Here is a 9,502-nt window from a genome sequence, read left to right on the forward strand (position 1 = left end):
AGCCATATTTTTAGCTATCCCCGGTACACAAAATCACACTTCACTTGTACAGTTTGCTATGTCTCACTTTATCCTTCGTACTTTTCATTTGTGTCTCGCTTTACCCATTTCATCAACTGGATTGAAGGAGACTACATAAGTTATGAATGCTAGCAACTTCGTCGTTTTGACCTTCTCGTATAACATTTTCATTTCTCCCCCTCATCTTTCACATCACTCAATGATCCAATTTTCTATATCACCTTGTGGAACTTTTTCTTTTTTTTTTTTTTTTTTTTGGGACAACAAAATAACCTTGTGGGACTTAACTTGGCAAAAAGCACTAAATCCGAAATCGTTGTCATCCAACAATTATCCAACAGATTTCAGTTAAACTGAAATTATGACAACCTTAATCAAATGATGAAACGAAAAGCATATAATATTGAAGTGTATAAGAAATTGCCAAAGAAGAGCATATAATATATAGAAGTGACATTAGAGGAGAGATTAATTAACCTACACAATTACCACTCAACACACAAAAACCGTAGAATTTCAAATGTATTGTCGGGAAACAAGCTGATCTTACAACAGAATCCCCTAGTTTTTCTTTTCTTCTTATTTTGGCAGAGGAAAAAGGACTAAATGAACGTTAAACTTGAACAAAAATAATCCTTACTCGATATTCAAGCTTCGCCGCCGGCCAGCTTCAGTTCATCTTTCCTTTCACTGCTAAAGTCGACTTTCAATAATAAGCCGACATCAACAAGTCTTTGTAGGAAGATGGAACTTGCAGTATGTTTGAGATACAGTACAACCTCAAAGATACTACTCATAGAAGGGAAACCGGGCTCAAAACCTCAGATGCAGGTCGTTTCACCTTACAGCATTCCATCTTGATTGTCCTAGCGCATTACTCAGCCACAACCATTTACAGACGTTATCATCTCCACAGCAAGCCGGAAAATGAAGGCCTCCTGCAAACAGTACCTAGGCAGGAGAAATATTTATACGGAAAGGAGATGGTGACCTCTCTTTTCTTTTACCTGTCACAAATGTGGTTTTATCACGGTGACTGGCAACAGACTCTGATGTGCATGATCTTAGTAACTCATGGTTGTCGCAAATAACACCGTTCTGAGAAGATGCCAAATTCTGTGAGACTTCACCACAAGCTTTAGATACACTTGGCCGTGTAATACAGAGCCAGGTTCTTGCAGGCTCCTGACAGCTTTCATCTGCTATGGGCACATGCCATGATCCATTTTCGAATTCCTATATCACATTTAAGGGGACAGCTAATCACCAACACAGACTAAGAATTATGCACCAATAGGCCATGCTCTGTCTTCAAACATTTAAAGCAATCATCCACTCATGAAGATTATCATCATTATATAACGCAACTGAGATTTAATTTGAGACCATTTAAACCAAACACTAAGCACTCAAAGTGGCCCAGAATAAAATGGCATATCAAAACCGAGTTTACTGATTAAGGTGACAATTGAGGGGCAACTTAGGGGTCGTAATCTATCTATAGCAAAGTTCAACAATGGATTAAAAGGCGAAGGCGTAGCCAAGGCATTTAATGGATAGCGTTGCCTAGGCGATAGCCTCAAGGTGTATCGCATCACGGTACCTAAAATTATTAGAAAACTTAATATGTATATATGTGTGTGTATCAATGTATTAAAAGCGTGAGGCGTGGACAAGGTGTCCAAGGGATAGCCCAACCTAGGCGTCACGCTACCTAAATTTTTTAATATATATACTGAGCGTACACATATATTATATTAAAAATAAAAAAAAAAGATTATTAATCAATAATCACCCTGAGCACACATATATTATAAATATATATACACACATATATATACATATATTTTATTTTATATATATATAATAGAGGATGAAAGGCACAATGAGCACACATAGAACAATGCACACAGACAAGACACACATCCATTATATAAAAAAAAAAATCAGAAAATAAAAGGTAGAGAGACGATAGTGCAAGGAAGAGGTACGAAGCAGTTAAAACCCAACCCAAAATTTGGGTTTGGGAGTAAAAAAAAAAAATCCCCTGAGGCATGCCTAGGCGGCTCCGGCGACGCCTTCCACCCACTCCCTCAAAACAGAGGCGGCAACCCTCACGCCTAGCCTCAAAGGACGCCTAGGTGCGCCCTGAGGCAAGCCTTTTAAAACATTGGTGTGTGTGTGTGCGCGTGTGTATTGTGTGTGCAGTACAATACTTTGTAAAACAATTAAGCAAGCATGCCAAGCAATCAAATATTTAACTATAATTATTATTTCTCCAATTCACATAATAAATTCATAATAACCTAATAGAATCTAAGTTAGAAACATAAACTAGCATGATTTACAAAAAAAAACCATTGCCCTCAAGCTTGAGCATAAGAGATGGTCATCGCATCAGCATGACAGGGACTATAAACCTAGAAATGTGAAAATTAGAAGCAATATATTTAATGCAAGGTGAGCATCTATATGTATGCATGAAAAGCAGTAGCTAAAGGAATCACTCAAAATTGTATAGCATACTTTAGATTAAGGTTTTGCCCATACAAGTGTTTGTATCCTGAATGATTTATCTTAAATTTACAATCAATAAAATCTTGTGTATTTCATTACTCATTTATTTCCATAATCCTCAGTTTATTTTCCATTAATTTCCTGTCTGAGCAAGTATGGCGGTCCTATTTGGACCCCAAATTTCCAACATAGCAAATTTTCTGAGGGAAAATTTTAAAACGTCATATGAACTTATATGCCTTTTTTTAATTTGTCTATAAACTAAAATTTTAAGAGATTTGTCATATCAACTTTCCAAAATCATTAATTGGTCATCTCACCCTAACTCCATTAAGTTTTACATCCAAAATAAGTCTTGTGCAAGACTTGGTTTCAAGGTTATTTCGAACTTTCTAACTCCCTACAACCCTTCAAGATCATTTCGGACATTTCATCTCGCTTTTCTTAAGAACAAGATGGACAACGTTGAATTCTCAAAGCTTAGTTAAACTCCATGTTAGTGAGCCTATTGTACATTTTTAGGAGTTCACCATAAGTTTCTGAAACGAACATGACATTGTTTTTACTAGGCAAAATTTTTGGGTTCGTACCAAAGAAAAGTAGAGAACTTGTGAAATGAAGGTCACATGACCGAAACCAATTTATTCCTTCACCTCCTAGTGTAAATATATCCTTGTATAAAATTATAAAAAAAAAAAAAAAAAAAAAAAAAAAAAAAAAAAACTTGTGAAAATGAGGTCAAAAGTTCAAAATAACCCTAGACACAAGTATGTGCAAGGCACGTGACTTATTTTGGATGGAAGACTTAACTTCGTTAGTGTGAGATGACAAATTGATTCTTTCAAACAATTTATATGACAAATCACTTAAAATTTTAGTTCACATGACAAATTGAAAAAGGTGTAAGTTCAGAAGAAATTTCAAAAAAAAAAAAAAAAAAAAAAAAAAAATCCCCTTTTTAAAACTTTATAGTGAAATTTACCCATCAAAACCTTTGAACAAAATTGAAATAAATAATAAGACTAAACTACAGAATTGGTCCCTGAACTTTCATTAGAGTTTAGATTTTGTCCTTGATTAAAAATTCGTTAGTTTTCATCCTTGAATTAGAAGTCCATTAATTTTCGTACTTGAATTTGACAAAATGTGGAGAATTGGTCCTTCCATCCTAGCTCTGTTAGATTTTCAGTTCTTGTGTTTTCAGTAACCAAAAGAACATTTTACAAATTAAAAGCTTCAAATAAAGCCACTGAATAAAAAATAGCCTATTAGCATAAACAATTAAGAAGTGTACCATACCAGATAAATCAGATAGACAAAGAAACCAAGATAGTCACAGTAAGGACAGCCTATCGGAAGTAACCAAAATGGGAAATTCAAAACGGTACCTGGATGACTGAAGAATATGGGGGCAGCATCTGAAGTTGCACATTGCCTTTGACAAAAGTGTATCGAACCTGAAACACAAGATGCAAGAGAACTTCAGCATTAAAGATTCAATGAGTGAATAGATCAGTTTTACATTTTAAGCAAACCAAAAACCAATCAACTAGATTTGACAAACCATCTAACATAGCAAAAAACAAAGGGTAGTGGTATCCACACACCCATTTTTACTTCTCATACACCCAACTCAATTTTCGGCCATCAAATCAAATGATTTGAAGAACAAGGGTGTGTGGGAGGTAAAAATGGGTATGTGAATATCAGTTTCCAAAACCAAATATGCAGAAACATCAGTTGGATTGATTTCCTTTGACTTTATGCACTTTTCTACATAAAGTTTAATACGCTTTTCTCTATATTACATCAAGAAACAACAAATGCAATGTAATGACAATGATTTTGCTTGTTAATCGTTAGAGGCTGATGGTAATGTAAAATTTGGGGAGCAGAAAACTCTTGACTTAGTATTTGTCTTTGATTTATCCAAATCAAAGCGTGTGGCGGCTGCACTAGCTAGAGAAGGAAATGGAAAGGAAGAAACATCTCAGCATACATGCAAGAATATAACTACTAATAACTGTAGCTCACCTACAAATTAGAAGAACCTGTTTCAAATCTGCTTGGAAAATATAGATATAAAAGCAGTGAGAAACAGATGATTGTGCACAGATAGGAATAGCAATCGAATCGTATCATTCTATGTTCATATCGAGTACTAGTGATCCTGATCCCAATTATGACTTGTTCAATGAATCGTGTCAGATGACTTTAGCAGTACCTTTACACAGTATCGATAAGGCCAAAAACAAGAGGCATTATACACATAGTTTGATATCGTGCCAAACTATATGGATTCTTCCATACCCGTTCTAAATAGGTAACTAAATAGAAAATATCTAATGATTTGTTGATGAGATTGTGCAAGAGAATGAGATAAAACATGAAAAGCCAATAAAGTTTGAGAGCATAAGCAATAACATTTAGACAGAAGTTGAGGTTGTCCTAGTACACGTACTTGGTGTCTCTCTTTCCACTTGAGAAAGAAGCTGCTTCCTAGGAGTTCTAAAATGTGAACTCGCATTTCATTGTTCGTAACAAGCAAGCATTTGAGTTTCACAGCAGCATAGAGCTAAATCCTGATTCATAGCATAACAGTCGTGATGTTTAAAATGATGAACACAACCACTATAGAGAGAATGTGGCCACGTAAAGTGTTTTTTTTTTTTTTTTTTTTCATTTCCTTTTTGAGAGTGAGCACTGCAAAAGATTGCACTGTATGAGGAAATATTTCTTCAACATAAATGCAGGAAACTGGTAATAAAATTCAGTGAGTAGTGGATTGCAGGCTCATACCAATCGTCATTGGAACCACTCGGTGTGGCATAAAGAATGACTTTACCCATCCACTCCTCATCCAATTTTCTGTGGTAAGGATTTTCCACAAGCCCCCAGAAACGTCTATTATGCATGACAACAAGTGGCCATTTCCCTCCACTCCTATTGTACAATTCTTTTACAACAACGTCGAGCTGTTCTATTGTAGAACATAAACATAGTGACATGATTACATGTGCCTAAGTGGGCTACGAAACAACAGGAGACATAAGCAAAAGGAGAGAAACCATCATTTTTGAGATGTACAACCTGAATAAGACTGAATCGACCATCTGCGAAATTCTGCTGGTAAAGCCCAATATTAGTTCCATCCACTATAGCTTCATACTCAGCATGCTTCTCCAGCCAATCCTTTATTAAAGTATTTGAAGGAAGATGAATTAAATATGTTCGCAAAGTAATTTTGCCCAGGAAAATTGAACACAGATAGTACATGGCTCAATAACTTTAATTCGACACATAAATTTTTAGTTTCTGTCATTCCAAGACAAAACAGACATGGACAGATTAAACCAAGACAACCAAAAATGAAAGATCACCACCCCAAAGATTATGCAGCAGCATATCCATGGAATCAGAGGTTTTGATTGTTCATTCCTTCTAATAGTTAGATATCTAATCAAAAGTTAAGCAAATGCATTTCAAAACTCGTATTGTTATTTACATCTTCATAATCCAGTAACAAAGTAAATGAACTCATGCTTTACGCAACTTAACCCCAATATGACGGGAATATATGAAAAGATAAAGCTCTTTATTTTATGATTGTACTCATCAAAAAGACATAAATGCCTTGCATGATCATTGTATATATTTACAGGTGTATTAAATCTATGACTCTACCTCTAATAAGGAGTCAACCTAACAGACTCAAACCGTAAAGCATCTCAGTTCCTGCAAGTTCTATCATTAAAATCTCAACCTACAAAATCCGAATCCAGAAAGCCTTTATACAAATAATGTGGGAAACCAGCATCAAACAATAACATTTTCATCAATGTCTAATGAATTTTAAACTCTGCTCTCAATTCCTCAAATTTGAATCCATGGAATCTATGACCTCATTACAAACAGGACCATCAACAATTAAACATCTGCATACACAATTATTAAAGTTCTAAATGAGACATTGAAAATTAAACAAATAGAAAGACTTTGGCTCACCTGGAACTCACTGAAATTCGACTTAACCACCCTTTCCATTGCCAAAGCAGCAACCGACTACGCAAACCTCTCGGTCTCCCCGCAATCAATGTCAACACAAACCAAGCGCTCGCCACAAGAGCTACATTGACAGCTGCTCAAATCCACAGTGGCTCTCCTAACATCCCAACCGCCCTTCCCAATCCACCCCTGCCCGTACCACCCTCCTCCATTCCCCAAAACCAACTCTTTAACCCGACTCGAGTCCCAATTCCACCCACCTCACAAGCCGCTCCGCCACAAAACCAATCCTCAATGTTCTTCGCAGTTGATTCACTAACACACCTCCCGACATTCCTCAACTTATGCAAGTACCCATAAACCCTCTCCCCATTTCCTGTCTCCACGCTCACCTTCAATAACGCCGCAATCTCCGGCTCCTCCAGGCTCAACCCCACCATACCCATATGCTCCTCCACCTCATACGCCTTCTCCGCCTCCGATTTCTCGCAAAAGCAAAACAATGCTGGGTCATAACTCCGCAACTTCGGAAATATGTTATACTTCTCCATACCCTTCACCAGCCCAAACGTGTCATCCCAGTCGCCCCTTTGCCGCAGCGAGCTGGCCACGGCCAAGGGCGGAGCCAAGGACATGGCTCGCTATAGCATAAGGAGAGTTTGGTCCTTGAAGGTTAAAAATATTAATTTTTAAGTTTGTTTATGATTTTTAATTATCATATTTTACATAAAGAAAAAAAAATTTATTAATAAACCTATTTTTAAGAATAAAAAGAAATAATAGATGTTAAATAAATTTATTATTTTAATCAATATTATATTTAATAGTAATAAATTAAACTTCTATATTTCAAATGATTTTTTATTTTATTTATTTGAAAACTTTGAAAGTTAGAAATCTAGAAAACATAACATAAAATTCTTGCTTCAAATACTACATTGAAGTTTTTACTATTATATATTTTATAACTTTATGTAGACAACGTAGAATTAAAAACTTGATTTCGCAGTAATAATTTTAGTTTATCCCACCGAATAATTTCTAACTACGTCATTGACCACGGCAGTGATGGTGGCCTCATTCGGAAGTATCCCGATGGACAACATGTGATCGAACATGCAGAAGCCAACTGCTTGAGAGAGGAATCGGAGACGGAGCTTGAACAGAGGTAGAGGAGGGTGTTGAAGTGGTTGTGGTTGAGGCGCGTGTTCTGAGAAAGGGCGGATTCGTAGAGGGAGATAGCGGAGGGGAGGTCTTTGTGCTTGGAGAAGAGAGTGAGGGTGGAGTGGAATTGGGTTTCTGGAGTTAGCTTCTTCCTGATCTTCTTCGGGGTCCCCATGGGCATGGGCATGGAGAAGTAGGATTTTGGGGAAGACAAAAACCGGCGGCTTATGGTTTGGAATGTTCTTTAAGTATGGGCTGGGCAGAGAGAGCAAATAAGAACGTTGGACTTATGTGAAGATGGGCTGGACTTTGAATCCAAACTAAGAGGTTGCTTTTTATTTTTGTTTTTTAACAGATGATGTTATCTACCATAACCGACAGACAGATGGTAAGAGCTTGCTTTTAAATGCTCAATTATAGCTTGCTTTTTTGTATTTTTCTTTATTTGAAAAATAAATTGATTTAAAATTGTGTTTAATTAAAATAATTTGAAAAAAGATGAAACTAAGTTTGCAGCAACTGCTTCTACGTGGGTTTGTTCTACTTCTAGTTTGAATTTTAATTCAAACATACTATTTTACCATTTTCCATCTTTTAATTAAATTGTTTTCTTCAAGGATGAAATGTAAAGAGGGGTATTTTAGAGGTATTCACCCAATTAGGGTGTTGATAGGAGCATATTTATGCTACTTAGTTATGTTGTTTCCTTGCATTTAGGGAGTTAATTACTATTTATATCAGTCTTTTAAGTTATTTTCGTATGTTTTTAGGTCCTAATGGCAAAAGGAGCAAGAAATGGCATTTTGGAGCTAAATGGAGCATTTTTGGGCATGGATTGGATATCTTAACCATGGAGTAAAGAGGATGGACGAAATTGAAGTCAAGAAGGGCTAGGAAGGGCTACAAATCTGGTGGAAGAAGTCCAAATGCAAAGAAGATAAGGAAGAAGCAAGAAATAAGGAACCTTATCCAACCTTATCTTATCCTATCCTAACCAACCTTATCCTTTCCTAACTCTAACATTATCTTATCCTATCCAAATTAGGTTGTGCCTTAAATCTAGCTAATTAGAAGGGATTAGGTGCATATTTAAACACCTAGAACAATTTCTAGAAGCTTATCCAATTATTTTGCCGCATAAACACCATTCCATATAGGTTTAGGAATTGCAATCCTTCTTCTACACCTATATCATGTGTCCTTGCCCCTTTAGGTTTAGGAATCTGCCCTAAACCATTCCTTCTAGAAACCTTATCTCATCCCTACAAAGATGCCGCACCTAACCTTTTAGAATTCCCTAAATCCTAGCCGTGCACTACCTAGTCCATTCCCCCTTTGGTTTCTGCCTTGAATTAACCCTTTTTCAATGGGATTGTGCAATCCTTCTCCTTCACTAAGTGTGCATAATTAGCCTATATAAACAGCCCTATGCCGTACCATTCAATCATCCACTCACTCATTCATTCATTCATACTTTCATCCATCAAACACCACAATCCATTCTACGCCACCCTAGTGCCGCAAGCAAGGAAGCAAGGAGAGGAGGACTTGTGCAATCTGCCATCCAAGGGAGTGCCGTGCATGCCATTGGAGTGTGGAGCGTTTTTCTTGGTTCTTTCTATCCTTAGTCTTAGTTCAATGTTTAAATTTAATTATCTTTGTTTTGCGAACATGAGGAACTAACTTCTTTTTAGTTAGAGGAGAATTTGAAGCCATGATTATATGTTTTATATGAATTGATTACGTCCGGTTATTATTTCTTAAGGCATGAATGTGATTTGCTTATCTAAGGTAT

The 9,502-nt window shown here is 36.4% G+C and overlaps 1 pseudogene; it reads right to left on the reverse strand.

Annotated features, from left to right (window-relative positions):
• Positions 1-477: 477 nt before the first annotated feature.
• LOC137743530 (proteinaceous RNase P 2-like) lies at positions 478-7,903 on the reverse strand (annotated as a pseudogene).
• Positions 7,904-9,502: the final 1,599 nt, after the last annotated feature.

This window comes from Pyrus communis, chromosome 8 (genome assembly GCF_963583255.1).
Source record: "Pyrus communis chromosome 8, drPyrComm1.1, whole genome shotgun sequence".
Taxonomy (NCBI): Eukaryota; Viridiplantae; Streptophyta; class Magnoliopsida; order Rosales; family Rosaceae; genus Pyrus; species Pyrus communis.